The sequence below is a fragment of the Pseudophryne corroboree genome, chromosome 3, assembly GCF_028390025.1.
Source record: "Pseudophryne corroboree isolate aPseCor3 chromosome 3, aPseCor3.hap2, whole genome shotgun sequence".
NCBI lineage: Eukaryota > Metazoa > Chordata > Amphibia > Anura > Myobatrachidae > Pseudophryne > Pseudophryne corroboree.
In genome coordinates this window covers 355400725-355416362 of record NC_086446.1, presented here as the reverse complement: position 1 = coordinate 355416362, position 15638 = coordinate 355400725, and the positions used below count along the sequence as shown (strand labels likewise).

Genomic DNA, 15638 nt, shown 5'->3' with positions numbered 1-15638 from the left:
GCAGTGTGGGTGAGTGAGCCTCCTTGCTGCGTAGCGTGACAGCATAGCTTACTCAGTGCAGGACAGAGGGAGTTTACAGTGGAGGTTAGTGGAGCGGATCTGGGAGCTAAGGCGCATGGCATTTAACTAGAAGGCAGACAGTATCTGGAGCACCTTGTGAGTTGGGTGCAGCCAAGGGCTGAATTTAATTGTGTAAGGAACCCACTCAAAATGGCACTTAGGGACCTGGTTGAGATGGGTCCCTGTGCATAGGGGACGGAGTTGGCAGGTTTTCAAACTGTCAATCACAGATAAAGGCGCCTTCCTCAGCTAGGCAGCTCATGAATGGCAATAATGTTTCTTCTCTCCTCAGGAATCAGCACTGTTAGCAGTGACAGGAGCACATTCCTTCAGACTGGCAGAAACCTGAAAGCCTGCACATAGGCTGATGGCAGAGGGAGTTACAATAGGGGAGTAGTACAAATATTATACCTCCCTCTATCTCTCTCTCAGTATTATTGAGAGTGCTGTTGTGAATTGTATGCATCTCCACTCTGTCAGACAATGGCAGACAAGGGACCAGCTAATAAGGCATCACAAAACCGATTTGCCTGTGCGAAGTATGGAAAAAGAAAAAAATTCAGACTATTCCTTCCTGTGTGAAGCAAGTGCTTCAGAGGTTACATTAGTTAATCCGTCCCAAGACGCTAATTTTCCCCCCTGGGCGGTAGCGCTCACAGGAACCATCTCACAATTACATAATGAGGTCTGCTTTACGAAAGACGGTTAAAGAGATTCCTCAAAATGATGTACTTTCTAGTGCTACAGAACCACCCTGGGTGGCAGGTCTACTCTCTCAGGGCGAAGCTGAAGAGGGAGATCGTGAGTTGGGTGCAATTACCCAGATGAAGAAGTTCCTCGGGAACCTTCTCAGGGGCTTGAACCTCTTATTTTAGCTATAAGATAAGTTTTGAATACTTCCGAGACTACGACACAGGATTCACCATATACTGCTTTATTTGGTAGAAAGCAGCGTTCATCGGTCACTTATCCTTTTTCCAAGAAACTGGATAATCAGCTGACGGAGGCTTGGAAACACCCAGACAAGTGGTTTCAGATGCCTAAACGTCTTCTAAGTATTTATCCATTTCCATCAGCTACGACGGATAAATGGGAGATGTTACCTCGAGTGGACTCCTATCTATTCAAGTTGTCCAAAAAAGACTGCATTACCTGTTCTGGGAGCAACTTCGTTGAAAGACCCATCTGACCAGACGCTGGACACAATGTTGAAATCCATCTATTAGCCTGCAGGTGTCTCACTTAGACCAACCTTTATGAGTTCCTGGGTGAACAAGGCAGTGGAGCATTGGGCCACTAAATTGATAAAGGACTTACAAGAGGGTGTTCCGTTAGAAGAATTATTGAACTTAGCGGAACATATTATGGAATCTGCTATATACCTAGGAGAAGCAGCTAGAGAAATCGGACAAGTTAACTCGAGAATCTCAGCAGCAACTATTGCAGCCAGAAGAGTTCTTTAGCTTTATTCATGGCAAGTTGACGCCAAGTCAAAAAGAGCGGTGGAAGCACTTCTGTTTACAGGTGACATTTTTTCTCTGTCATCCATCCTCCCCCCTCTAACCCCTCCCATCTCCTTCCTGCTCAGCCATCACTCAGTTTTAGTTTTGTGCCTGTGGAGTACAGACAGTTTTTCTTTCTCCTTAGATTTTTTATTTTTTTATTTTGAGTTTATTCTCAAGAGTACCTAGTCCCTGTTTACAGGTGACAGGTACTACTGGAGTGGGTTTAGTATCCCACTCGGAGCTGCTGCTGGAGGCCACCACACTTTGGTCACTGTGGCCTTTATTCACTTCAGGATGCGGCAGGAATAAGGTACAGGACAGCCACAATCTGTCACTGACAGTATTGGGCTGTCCCCTCTGTTATTGTTCTCCTTTTATGCATGCTCCCCCCACCCCCACTGCCGGCCAGCTGCCCGCCGCATCGGACACCTTCTCCCTCCCCCTGCAGTGAGAGTGACTGATCGGGTTGTGGGGACTTGCAGAGACTAGGTCCGGGAGAGTGTTATACACTCCCTGGGACCAACACAAAGCTGCCGCGACAGCCGCTGTGTGTAGCTGCGCGCAGGAGCCCGAACTTCCGGTTTCGGCAATTACACAGTGAATAGCCGCGGCGGTGACGTCAGACGTGCAGGGACGGCTTCCCGCCCTGCTCAGCCCGCGCGCGCAGTTTTGCAGCTTCCTGAAGTCTCCGGGGCGCCATTTTCTCCGGCTGCAGACTAGGGGACGCTGTGCTACTCAAGCACACACGGAGCACTATCTTCCAAGGGAAGTTTTTCATTAGTCACACATCTAGCGGCAAGTATATGGTGGGCTAGCCCTAGTGGGGGATAGCAGTCAGCCTTCCTGGGGACACTAAAGATAATTGCTAGGTCACTTGTCTAGGGATTTATAGTACATGTTTACTACTTTTAAATATTAAACATAATTCGAATAAGGAATGGCCAGTAAACCGGACAAGGCTACAAAGGGCAAAACGGCCTCAGTAGTTTATTTTTCCTGTTCACAGTGTGGCTCAAAGCTGGCTAAGGGTAGTGCTGACGCAGGTACCCTCTGTACTTCGTGCTCTGGTGCATCAGTGGCAGATCAGTCTATGCCCCCATGGGTCAAGAACATGGTGGATGCCATTTCAGATTTGCGTCAGTCTAGGTGGGAGGCTGAATCTGCTCAGACTCAGGTGGAGCCTCTGGACCCAAAATATGGGCAAGTGTCTTACTGATTTAACTCATTCTTTTAATAAATTTGTAAATTCTGCCAGCACTTCCGCTGCTACTAAGCGACCACATCCGTTACCCGCTATAACGTTTCCGGGAGAGGAGTTGGATTGAGCATACACACTGCCCGATCCGTCGGGGACTGACGTCATGAACTGGGCGTGACGTCACACGCCCGCCCAGTTCAGCTGTCAATCACCGCCGGCCGCCGCAGCATGTGTGGGCGGTCGGCCGACCGCGCCGTACACACACAGCGACGCGCCAATATATCGGTAGATATATTGGCCGTCGGCTGTGCTGCGCGGCTGACGCGATACGTCTGTGAACGACGGAGTTCACAGACGTATCGGCGGTCCCGCGATATATCGGCCGTTCAAGAGAACGGCCGATATATCGACTAGTGTGTACGGGCCTTTACTCTCACTTTGTGGATATTTTAAAAGAACCCTGGCTTAAACCGGATTCTCGTTTCCAGGCTCCTAAGAAATTAAAATTTCTATATCCTTTTACGGAGGAAGATACAAAATTTTGGGAGACAGCCCCAAAGGTAGACGCTCCTATTTCACATTTGGCAAAAGCTACAGTTATTCCTACGGTACAGCCCGTGACTTTAAAAGACCCTACCGATAGGAAGATAGAAGCATTACTAAAATCTGTTTTCTTTATCAGGTGTCTCTCCGTCCAGTACTGGCGGGTGCCTGGTTCCTTAAGGCCGTGGATGAATGGCTAGCACAGGTCGTATCTGGAATCAAGTTGGACGATCCGTCGGAAGCCATTCAATTAGAACAGATTTCGGAGTCTCTTACTTATGTGGGTGAAGCCTTGTTAGATTCTGTTGCGCTACAGTCCCGTGTTTCTGCCTTGACAGTATCAGCAAGACTTTGGCTTAGGGTTTGGAATGCTGATTCGGACTCAAAGCAGACCTTGACGGCAGTTCCTTTTGAAGGGGAGTTTCTTTTTGGGTCGGAGTTAAAGAAGATTATTTCAGATACTACTGGAGGAAAGAGCCCCTTCCATCTGCTCCTCACAAACCGAAACCTACAAGGTTTCGGTCCTTTCGTACTCAGGGCAGAGGTAGTTCCCAATCCTTTCGTGCTTTCTCCAGATTTCCACGAAGAGGGTCATTCAGAGGTAGAGGATCTCGGGCTACTCGCAGACCGGCCAGTAAGCCTGCCGACAAGCCTGATGCATGACGCTTCAGGTCTTCCGGAGGGATCGTTGAAACTACCAGATCGGTGGGTAATGGGGGTCATATCCAGAGGATATATGTTGGATCTCGACGAGACAGTCCCATTCCGGCTATTCGTCACACCTCTCCCAGACGATCCCTCCAGACGTCAAGCTCTTCTTCAGGCAACAGTAACCCTCTTACAAAATGGAGTAATCCTTCCGGTTCCCTCTCCTCAGAGGGGTTGGGGTTTTTACTCGGGTCTTTTTCTCGTGGACAAACCGGATGGTTCGTTCCGACCCATTCTGAATCTAAAAGCCCTCAACCCGTATCTCTCAACCTAAAAATTCAAGATGGAATCCATTCGCTCAATTATCGCCGCCATGGAGCCAGGGGAATATTTGGCTTCAATAGACATAAAAGACTCCTACTTACATGTCCCGATTTGGATAGGACATCAATCTCTTCTGAGATTTGCAGTCGGTCCGTGGCATTTCCAGTTTCAGGCTCTTCCCTTTGGTCTCTCTACGGCTCATCTGGTTTTTACAAAGGTCATGGGTCATGTCGTCGCGGTTCTCCGTTGTCAGGGGGTCAACATCACTCCATACTTGGACGACCTGTGTGTCAAGGCCCCTTCAGCGGAGATTCTCACTCAGAACCTGCGTCTAACGACAGAGACTCTGCAGTCATTCGGGTGGATAATCAACTTTCCAAAGTAGTCTTTACTCCCTTCCCAGAAAATGGTTTTTCTGGGACTTTTATTCGACACCAACAGCCAGAAGGTGTTTATTCCTACGGACAAGATTCAGGATCTGCAGTCCAGAATCCGGACCCTGTTACACTTACCGGTAGTGTTGGTCCTCAGATGCATGCAGGTGTTAGGCAAGATGGTGTCCTCCTTCGAGGCAGTCCCATACGCCAGATTTCATGCCCGACCTCTTCAGGCTCAGATTCTCAGCTGTTGGGCACGGACTGATCCACGTCTCGAATTGCAGTTGATCCGCTTGTCGATAAAGACTCATCAGTCACTTCACTGGTGGCTTCACAGTCACAATTTGAGAAAAGGAGTGCCGTTTACGGTGTGGTCTTGGATGATGGTCACCATGGACGCAAGCCTCAGCGGTTGGGGAGCAGTGTTCCAGACTCTTCACTTCCAAGGGCGCTGGAACAGTCAGGAGTCAAAATTACAGATCAACATTCTGGAATTGAGGGCGATCCGGTATGCACTCCTTCAGATTCAAACCATGGTACAGGGTCATCCAGTTCGTGTGCAGTCCGACAATGCCACGGCAGTGGCTTACATCAACAAACAGGGAGGAACTCGCAACTGGTCCGCAATGAGAGAAGTCGCTCAGATTCTCACGTGAGCGGAACGTTTGGTTCCCGTAATATCCGCAATTCACATTCCAGGAGTTGAGAACTGGAAAGCAGATTTTTTGAGTCGTCACACGATTCATCCGGGAGAATGGGAACTTCACCAGGAAGTGTTTCTCTCTCTCTCTAGTGGACCGCTGGGGAATGCCCGACGTAGACCTAATGGCGTCTCGCCTCAACAAGAAACTTCCTCACTACGGCTCGCGGACTCAGGATCCTCAAGCATTTCTGATCGATGCTCTAACAGCTCCGTGGCAGTTTCAACTGGGTTACGTGTTTCCGCCAATTCCACTGCTTCCACGTCTACTTCAACGCATTCGGCGAGAAGGTCTCGCAATAATTCTGGTGGCTCCAGATTGGCCGTGCCGACAGTGGTTCACTCTTCTGCGCAGCATGGTCGTCGGAGAACCCTTTAGTCTCCCCCTGCGACCAGATCTTCTTCAAGGGCCTTGTCGCCACCCAGATTTAAGTCGGCTGGCTTTGACGGCATGGTTCTTGAATCCAACATTTTAAAAGCAAAAGGTCTTTCTTGTTCTGTTGTACAGACGATGATTCGGGCTAGGAAGCCGGTGACTTCTGGCATTTACCATAGGGTATGGCGTATTTACATTGCTTGGTGCGAAAAGCGGGGCTTGACTCTGCATTTGTTTAGACTTCCTCGCCTGCTCTCTTTCCTTCAGGGGCTTTCTTCACTGAAGGGTCAGGTTTCAGCCTTGTCGGTTCTTTTTCAAAAGAAACTAGCGATCATTCCAGAGGTTCAAACATTCCTTCAACCACCTTTTGTTCCTCCGGTTCCTCCCTGGGATTTAAACTTGGTCCTTACGGCCCTTCAAAAATCTCCATTTGAGTCTTTGGAATCTGTGGAACTACGTTATCTAACACAGAAAGTTGTTTTTCTTTTGGCTATTGCCTCAGCTAGACGAGTGTCTGAGTTGGCGGCTCTTTCTTGCAGGCCACCCTTGTTAGTGTTTCATGAGAACCGGGTGGTTCTGCTGACTAAGCCTTCTTTCCTTCCAAAGGTTGTTTCAGCGTTCCATTTAAATCAGGACATTGTCCTTCCAACATTTACTCTGTCGTATTCTCCTGGGGAGAACTCCCATTTGGCCCTCCTGGATGTTGTTTGGGCCTTACGTATTTATTTGTCTCGCACGGAGTCTTTCCATCGTACGGATACCTTGTTGGTATTGATTGATGCTCCCAAACGAGGTTGGCCGGCTTCCAAGAACACTGTGGCTTGTTGGGTAACTTCGGCCATCAGACAGGCTTACGTGTCTTCGAATGTTTTGGTTCCTGACTCAATTAGGGCTCATTCGACTAGAGCAGTTGGAGCCTCTTGGGCTGTTCGCGGTGGTGCATCTATTGAGCAGCTGTGCAGGGCGGCGACCTGGTAGTCAGTCCATACTTTCACAAAGTTTTACCGTTTTCATACTTTTGGTTTGGAGACTGCCTCTGTTGGGCGTCGTATTTTACAGACAGCTGTGCCGTCAACGTCTCCCTCCTCTCATTAGCTTGCTTTTGGAAATCCCACAAGTAACGGCGCAGCGTCCCCCAGATGGATGACAGAGAAATATGGATTTTTGTTTACTTACCGTAAAATCTCTTTCTCTGAGTCCATCTGGGGGACGCTGCGATCCCTCCCGTAGTTTTGTCTGGTTTATTTGGTTGTTTTTTGTTCTGGTCTATCTCCTTTGGCTTGGCTAAACGTAAACTGAGTGGTGGCTGAGCAGGAAGGAGATGGGAGGGGTTAGAGGGGGGAGGAGGCAGCTTTTTGATAGATTCTGTGCCAAACTCCACTACCGCACACCTCTAACCCCACAAGTAACGGCGCAGCGTCCCCCAGATGGACTCAGAGATTTTACGGTAAGTAAACAAAAATCCCTATTTTTGGAAAAGCTCTAGACTCGTTAATTTCTCGGGCTACGAGTTGTAAATCCTACCTTTTTACCGGGTTCACTACGGCTGGCTGGCCGGCGGTCGGGCTCCCGGCGACCAGCATACCGGCGTCGGGAGGCCGATCGCCGGCTTACCGACAGTGTGGCGAGCGCAAATGAGCCCCTTGCGGGCTCGCTGCGCTCGCCACGCTACGGGCACGGTGGCACACTATTTTATTCTCCCTCTATGGGGGTCGTGGACCCCCACGAGGGAAAATAAGTGTCGGTATGCCGGCTGTCGGGCTCCCGGTGCCGGTATACTGAGCGCCGGGAGCCCGACCGCCGGCATACAGAAGACCACCCTTTTTACCAACCCTTCCGCCACCACCTGAGCGCTCTTATACTGGAATTTCCTTTCGGGCCTTTTTGTTCCGCTCAGCCTTCTAGAGGACGCTTAAGAGCTACACCCTTGCGAGGTAGAAGATGTGGCAAACAACCAGTCGCTGCTCGTCGTCAAGACCCAAAGCCTGCAGAAAAGGCTGTGGAATGACTATTTCCCCTCCCACTGTGGCCCAAGTATGGTGGAAACGCGGCTTCGAAACTTTCAGGATGCCTGGTTCAAGATATCAGACAATGTGTGGATTCGCAATACCATCTCCCAAGGGTACAAGTTAGATTTAGAATTTTTGCCGCCAAACAAATATTTTACGACAAGTCTTCCACTTCTGGACGAACGTTTGGCCCTTCAAGGTGCTATACAGACCTTGGTAGAATCGACTGTGTTAATGCCGGTACCACTGCTTCAATGAAAGAAGGGTTACTATTCCAATTTTCTCTATCGTCCTAGTGGATGCTGGGGTTCCTGAAAGGACCATGGGGAATAGCGGCTCCGCAGGAGACAGGGCACAAAAAGTAAAGCTTTAGGATCAGGTGGTGTGCACTGGCTCCTCCCCCTATGACCCTCCTCCAAGCCTCAGTTAGATTTTTGTGCCCGGCCGAGAAGGGTGCAATCTAGGTGGCTCTCCTAAAGAGCTGCTTAGAAAAGTTTAGCTTAGGTTTTTTATTTTACAGTGAGTCCTGCTGGCAACAGGATCACTGCAACGAGGGACTTAGGGGAGAAGAAGTGAACTCACCTGCGTGCAGGATGGATTGGCTTCTTTGGCTACTGGACATTAGCTCCAGAGGGACGATCACAGGTACAGCCTGGATGGTCACCGGAGCCTCGCCGCCGGCCCCCTTGCAGATGCTGAAAAGAGAAGAAGGTCCAGAATCGGCGGCAGAAGACTCCTCAGTCTTCTTAAGGTAGCGCACAGCACTGCAGCTGTGCGCCATTGCTCTCAGCACACTTCACACGGCAGTCACTGAGGGTGCAGGGCGCTGGGAGGGGGGCGCCCTGGGAGGCAATGTAAACCTATTTTTTGGCAAAAAATACCTCACATATAGCCTCCGGGGGCTATATGGAGATATTTAACCCCTGCCAGAATCCGTTGAAGAGCGGGAGACGAGCCCGCCGAAAAAGGGGTGGGGCCTATCTCCTCAGCACACAGCGCCATTTTCCCTCACAGAAAGGCTGGAGGGAAGGCTCCCAGGCTCTCCCCTGCACTGCACTACAGAAACAGGGTTAAAACAGAGAGGGGGGGCACTAATTTGGCGTTAGAAATATATAAAAAGATGCTATAAGGGAAAACACTTATATAAGGTTGTCCCTATATAATTATAGCGTTTTTTGGTGTGTGCTGGCAAACAATGTGTGTCTCTCCAAAGGGCTAGTGGGTCCTGTCCTCTATCAGAGCATTCCCTGTGTGTGTGCTATGTGTCGGTACGTGTGTGTCGACATGTATGAGGACGATGTTGGTGAGGAGGCGGAGCAATTGCCTGTAATGGTGATGTCACTCTCTAGGGAGTCGACACCGGAATGGATGGCTTATTTAGGGAATTACGTGATAATGTCAACACACTGCAAGGTCGGTTGACGACATGAGACGGCCGACAAACAATTAGTACCGGTCCAGACGTCTCAAAAACACCGTCAGGGGTTTTAAAACGCCCGTTTACCTTAGTCGGTCGACACAGACACGGACACTGAATCCAGTGTCGACGGTGAATAAACAAACGTATTCCTTATTAGGGCCACACGTTAAGGGCAATGAAGGAGGTGTTACATATTTCTGATACTACAAGTACCACAAAAGAGGGTATTATGTGGGATGTGAAAAAACTACCTGTAGTTTTTCCTGAATCAGATAAATTAAATGAAGTGTGTGATGATGCGTGGGTTCCCCCCGATAGAAAATTATTGGCGGTATACCCTTTCCCGCCAGAAGTCAGGGCGTGTTGGGAAACACCCCTTAGGGTGGATAAGGCGCTCACACGCTTATCAAAACAAGTGGCGGTACCGTCTATAGATAGGGCCGTCCTCAAGGAGCCAGCTGACAGGAGGCTGGAAAATATCATATAAAAGTATATACACACATACTGGTGTTATACTGCGACCAGCGATCGCCTCAGCCTGGATGTGCAGAGCTGGGGTGGCTTGGTCGGATTCCCTGACTAAAAATATTGATACCCTTGACAGGGACAGTATTTTATTGACTATAGAGCATTTAAAGGATGCATTTCTATATATGCGAGATGCACAGAGGGATATTTGCACTCTGGCATCAAGAGTAAGTGCGATGTCCATATCTGCCAGAAGATGTTTATGGACACGACAGTGGTCAGGTGATGCAGATTCCAAACGGCACAAAGGTGTATTGCCGTATAAAGGAAGAGGAGTTATTTGGGGTCGGTCCATCGGACCTGGTGGCCACGGCAACTGCTGGAAAATCCACCGTTTTTACCCTAAGTCACATCTCTGCAGAAAAAGACACCGTCTTTTCAGCCTCAGTCCTTTCGTCCCTATAAGAGTCATGTTTGCCCAGGGATAGAGGAAAGGGAAGAAGACTGCAGCAGGCAGCCCATTCCCAGGAACAGAAGCCTTCCACCGCTTCTGCCAAGCTCTCAGCATGACGCTGGGACCGTACAGGACTCCTGGATCCTACAAGTAGTATCCCAGGGGTACAGATTGGAATGTCGAAACGTTTCCCCCTCGCAGGCTCCTGAAGTCTGCTTTACCAAGGTATCCCTCCGACAAGGAGGCAGTATGGGAAAAAATTCACAAGCTGTATTCCCAGCAGGTGATAATCAAATTACCCCTCCTACAACAAGGAAAGGGGTATTATTCCACACTATATTGTGGTACTGAAGCCAGAAGGCTAGGTGAGACCTATTCTAAATCTAAAAAAATTTGAACACTTACAAAGGTTCAAATCAAGATGGAGTCACTCAGAGCAGTGATAACGAACCAGGAAGAAGGGGACTATATAGTGTCCCGGGACATCAGGGATGCTTACCTCCATGTCCCAAATTTGCCCTTCTCACTAAGGGTACCTCAGGTTCGTGGTATAGAACTGTCACTGTCAGTTTCAGACGCTGCCGTTTGGATTGTCCACGGCACCCCGGGTCTTTACCAAGGTAATGGCCGAAATGATGATTCTTCTTCGAAGAAAAGGCGTCTTAATTACCCCTTACTTGGACGATCTCCTGATAAGGGCAAAGTCCAGGGAACAGTTGGAGGTCGGAGTAGCACTATCTCGGATACTGCTACAACAGCACGGATGGATTCTAAATATTCCAAAATCGCAGCTGATCCTGACGACACGTCTGCTGTGCCTAGGGATGATTCTGGACACAGTCCAGAAAAAGGTGTTTCTCCCGGAAGAGAAAGCCAGGGAGTTATCCGAGCTAGTCAAGAACCTCCTAAAACCAGGAAAAGTGTCAGTGCATCATTGCACAAGGGTCCTGGTAAAAATGGTGGCTTCCTACGAAGAAATTCCATTCGGCAGATTTCACGCAAGAACTTTTCAGTGGGATCTGCTGGACAAATGGTCCGGATCGCATCTTCAGATGCATCAGCGGATAACCCTATATCCAAGGACAAGGGTGTCTCTCCTGTGGTGGTTACAGAGTGCTAATCTTCTAGAGGGCCGCAGATTCGGCATTCAGGATTGGATGCTGGTGACCACGGAGGCCAGCCCGAGAGGCTGGGGAGCAGTCACACAAGGAAAAAATTTCCAGGGAGTGTGATCAAGTCTGGAGACTTTTCTCCACATAAATATACTGGAGCTAAGGGTAAATTTATAATGCTCTAAGCTTAGCAAGACCTCTGCTTCAAGGTCAGCCGGTATTGATCCAGTGGGAAAAACATCACGGCAGTCGCCCACGTAAACAGACAGGGCGGCACAAGAAGCAGGAGGGCAATGGCAAAAACTGCAAGGACTTTTCGCTGGGCGGAAAATCATGTGATAGCACTGTCAGCAGTGTTTCATTCCGGGAGTGGAAACTGGGAAGCAGACTTCCTCAGCAGGCACGACCTCCACCCGGGAGAGTGGAAACTTCATCGGGAAGTTTTTCCACATGATTGTGAACCGTTGGGAAATACCAAAGGTGGACATGATGGCGTCCCGTCTGAACAAAAAACGGGACAGGTATTGCGCCAGGTCAAGAGACCCTCAGGCAATAGCTGTGGACGTTCTGGTAACACCGTGGGTGTACCAGTCGGTGTATGTGTTCCCTCCTCTGCTTCTCATACCTAAGGTACTGAGAATTATAAGACGTAGAGGAGTAAGAACTATACTCATGGCTCCAGATTGGCCAAGAAGGACTTGGTACCCGGAACTTCAAGAGATGCTCACAGAGGACTTATGGCCTCTGCCGCTAAGAAGGGACTTGCTTCAGCAAGTACCATGTCTGTTCCAAGACTTACCGCAGCTGCGTTTGACGGCATGGCGGTGGAACGCCGGATCCTAAGGGAAAAAGGCATTCCGGAAGAGGTCATTCCTACCCTGGTCAAAGCCAGGAAGGAGGTGACCGCACAACATTATCACCACATGTGGCGGAAATATGTTGCGTGGGGTGAGGCCAGGAAGGCCCCACGAAGAAATTTCAACTCGGTCGATTCCTGCATTTCCTGCAAACAGGAGTGTCTATGGGCCTCAAATTGGGGCCCATTAAGGTTCAAATTTCGGCCCTGTCGATTTTCTTCCAGAAAGAATTGGCTTCAGTTCCTGAAGTCCAGAAGTTTGTCAAGGGAGTATTGCATATACAACCCCCTTTTGTGCCTCCAGTGGCACTGTGGGATCTCAACGTAGTTCTGGGATTCCTCAAATCACATTGGTTTAAAACCAGTCAAATCTGTGGATTTGAAGCATCTCACATGAAAAGTGACCATGCTCTTGGCTCTGGCCTGGGCCAGGCGAGTGTCAAATTGGTGGGTTTTTTTCTCAAAAAAGCCCATATCTATTTGTCCATTTGGACAGGGCAGAGCTGCGGACTCGTCCCCAGTTCTCTCCCTAAGGTGGTGTCAGTGTTTCACCTGAACCAGCTTATTGTGGTGCCTTGCGCCTACTAGGGACTTGGAGGACTCCAAGTTGCTGGATGTTGTCAGGGCCCTGAAAGTATAGGTTCCAGGACGGCTGGAGTCAGGAAAACTAACTTGCTGTTATCCTGTATGCACCCAACAAACTGGGTGCTCTTGCTTCTAAGCAGACTATTGCTAGTTGGATGTGTAATACAATTCAGCTTGCACATTCTGTGGCAGGCCTGCCACAGCCAAAATATGTAAATGCCCATTCCACAAGGAAGGTGGGCTCATCTTGGGCGGCTGCCCGAGGGGTCTCGGCTTTACAACTTTGCCGAGCGGCTATTTAGTCAGGGGCAAACACGTTTGTAAAATCCTACAAATTTGATACCCTGGCTAAGGAGGACCTGGAGTTCTCTCATTCGGTGCTGCAGAGTCATCCGCACTCTCCCGCCCGTTTGGGAGCTTTGGTATAATCCCCATGGTCCTTTCAGGAACCCCAGCATCCACTAGGACGATAGAGAAAATAAGAATTTACTTACCGATAATTCTATTTCTCGGAGTCCGTAGTGGATGCTGGGCGCCCATCCCAAGTGCGGATTATCTGCATTACTTGTACTGAGGGGTAGATTTACTAAGCTCGGTGAAGTGATAAGGTGGAAGGTGATAAATGACCAACCAATCACATCCTAACTGCCATGTTACAGGCTGGGTTTGAAAAATGACAGTTAGGAGCTGACTGGCTGGTGCGTTATCACCTTCCACTTTATCACTTCACCAGGCTTAATAAATCTACCCCATAGTTACAAAAATCGGGTTATTATTGTTGTGAGCCATCTTTTCAGAGGCTCCGCTGTTATCATACTGTTAACTGGGTTCAGATCACAGGTTGTACAGTGTGATTGGTGTGGCTGGTATGAGTCTTACCCGGGATTCAAAATCCTTCCTTATTGTGTACGCTCGTCCGGGCACAGTATCCTAACTGAGGCTTGGAGGAGGGTCATAGGGGGAGGAGCCAGTGCACACCACCTGATCCTAAAGCTTTACTTTTTGTGCCCTGTCTCCTGCGGAGCCGCTATTCCCCATGGTCCTTTCAGGAACCCCAGCATCCACTACGGACTCCGAGAAATAGAATTATCGGTAAGTAAATTCTTATTATTTTCGTAGTACCAAAACCTGACTGTACTGTACGACCAATTCTGAATATAAAATCATTAAATCAGTTTGTCTTATTACCGGTTCAGGATGGAGTCGCTCAACTCGGTGATCTCGAGCCGGGAACCCAAGGAATTTATGATATCTATGGACATCAAGGATGCATAGCTCCACATTCCGATATGGGAAACAGGATAATTTTCAGTTCAGAGCCTTACCATTCGGTCCGTTGGGAGTCACAATAATACCATACGACCTCCTCCTCAAAGCTCCATCAGATCTCATTCTCCAGGAGCATACCCTGTTAACATAGTGTGTTAGTGGAACACAGATGGATAATCGATTTTTGGAAATCCAGCCTTCAGCCGTCACAGCGTATTCAGTTTCTCTGTTTGGACACAAACGTCCAGAAAGTTTTTCTGCCTCAAGACAAAGCCCCGGGTATACAGAAACTAATCCAAGCTTTCCTCAAGCCAAGGCAGGTATCAGTCCATTTATGCATTCGTTTGCTTGGGGACATGGAAACGCTGCAGTTCGGCGGTTTTCATTCAAATCCTTTCCAGCTGGAACTGTTACATAAATGGTCTGGGTCGCATCTACACCTTCAACAGTTAGTTTAACTGACTCCAGAGACGTGACTTTCGCTTCTTTGGCTCCAACTGCACAATCTCACTGCGGGCTGGTGATTTGGTGTATGGGACTGGACGCTCCTAACAATGGCTGCCAGCCTCAGGGGACAGGGCGCGGTTGTGTGGACTAAGTTCCAACTTCAGGGCCATTGGTCTCCACTGGAATAACTGTTGCCAATAAAAGTGTTGGAAATGAGAGCGATCTACAATGCGCTGGTAAGCGTTCTAGGATCCAAGGCGGTAAAGTTTCAATCGGACAACGCGACTGCTGTAGCATGCGTAAACGAGCAGGGAGGAGCTTGCAGTCGCCAAGCGATGCGAGAGGTGACACGCATTCTCCAGTGGGCCTAACGCAACGCTGTATTCCTCTCGGCTGTATTCATTCCAGGAGTCGACAATTGGGAAGCGACCACCTCAGCCGCCAGGATCTACATCCGGGAAAATGGGCAGTACGCCCAGAGGTGTTCGATGCTCTGACACAGTGCTGGGGGTGTCCGGAGGATGATCTCATGGCGTTCTGTCTCAATCATCAGCTTCCTCGATACATCTCCAGAACACTGGATCCTCAGGCGGAAGCTGTAGACGTACGACCTAGTATACGTGTTGCCTCTATTGTCTCATTCTCAAGAGAATCAAACATGAGTCAATCACGGTGATCTTGTTAGCACCAGATTTGCTTCGGGGAGCTTGGTTTTCAGACCTGCGCCTTCTGCTGGCGGACGATCCTTGGCCTCTACCTCTGCAAATGGATCTACTCCAACAAGTGCCCTTTTTGTATCCAGGTTTACGACGACTACGTTTTAATGGGATGGCTCTTAAGGCAGACATCCTAAAATGCTAAGGGATTCCGGAATGTGTGATTCCCACACGATGTTGCTTGCACGATAACCTGTTACACTGGCCCGTTGCCATCACATATGGCGTTCTGATCTCTTGGTGTGACCGAAAAGGGTTTCAATCAGATTCTTTTAGTCTCACGGTTCTTGCTTTCTTCAGGCAGGTTTAGATTCCGGACTTCGTCTAGGATCTCTGAAAGTTCAAGTATCTGCCTTATCGATTTTCTTTCAGAGATGCCTGGCGCTCCTACCAGATGTGCAAACTTTCCTTCAAGGGGTCTTTCAGGTACAACCCCTGTTTGTTCCCCCTACAGCTCCTTGGGACTTGAATTTGGTTCTGGATTATCTGCAGGCACCCTGTTTTGAACCCTCAGAATATGCAGATATTGACACTTACTTGTAAGACTGATTTTTTTTATTAGCCATAGCTT

At 49.0% G+C, this 15638-nt stretch overlaps 1 protein-coding gene across 1 annotated transcript in view; it reads left to right on the top strand.

Moving 5' to 3' along the window:
• The window catches only part of TOP2A (DNA topoisomerase II alpha), a 208611-nt gene that overhangs the window by 40295 nt on the left and 152678 nt on the right, over positions 1 to 15638 (top strand). The gene's annotated exons all lie outside the window — the stretch shown is intronic.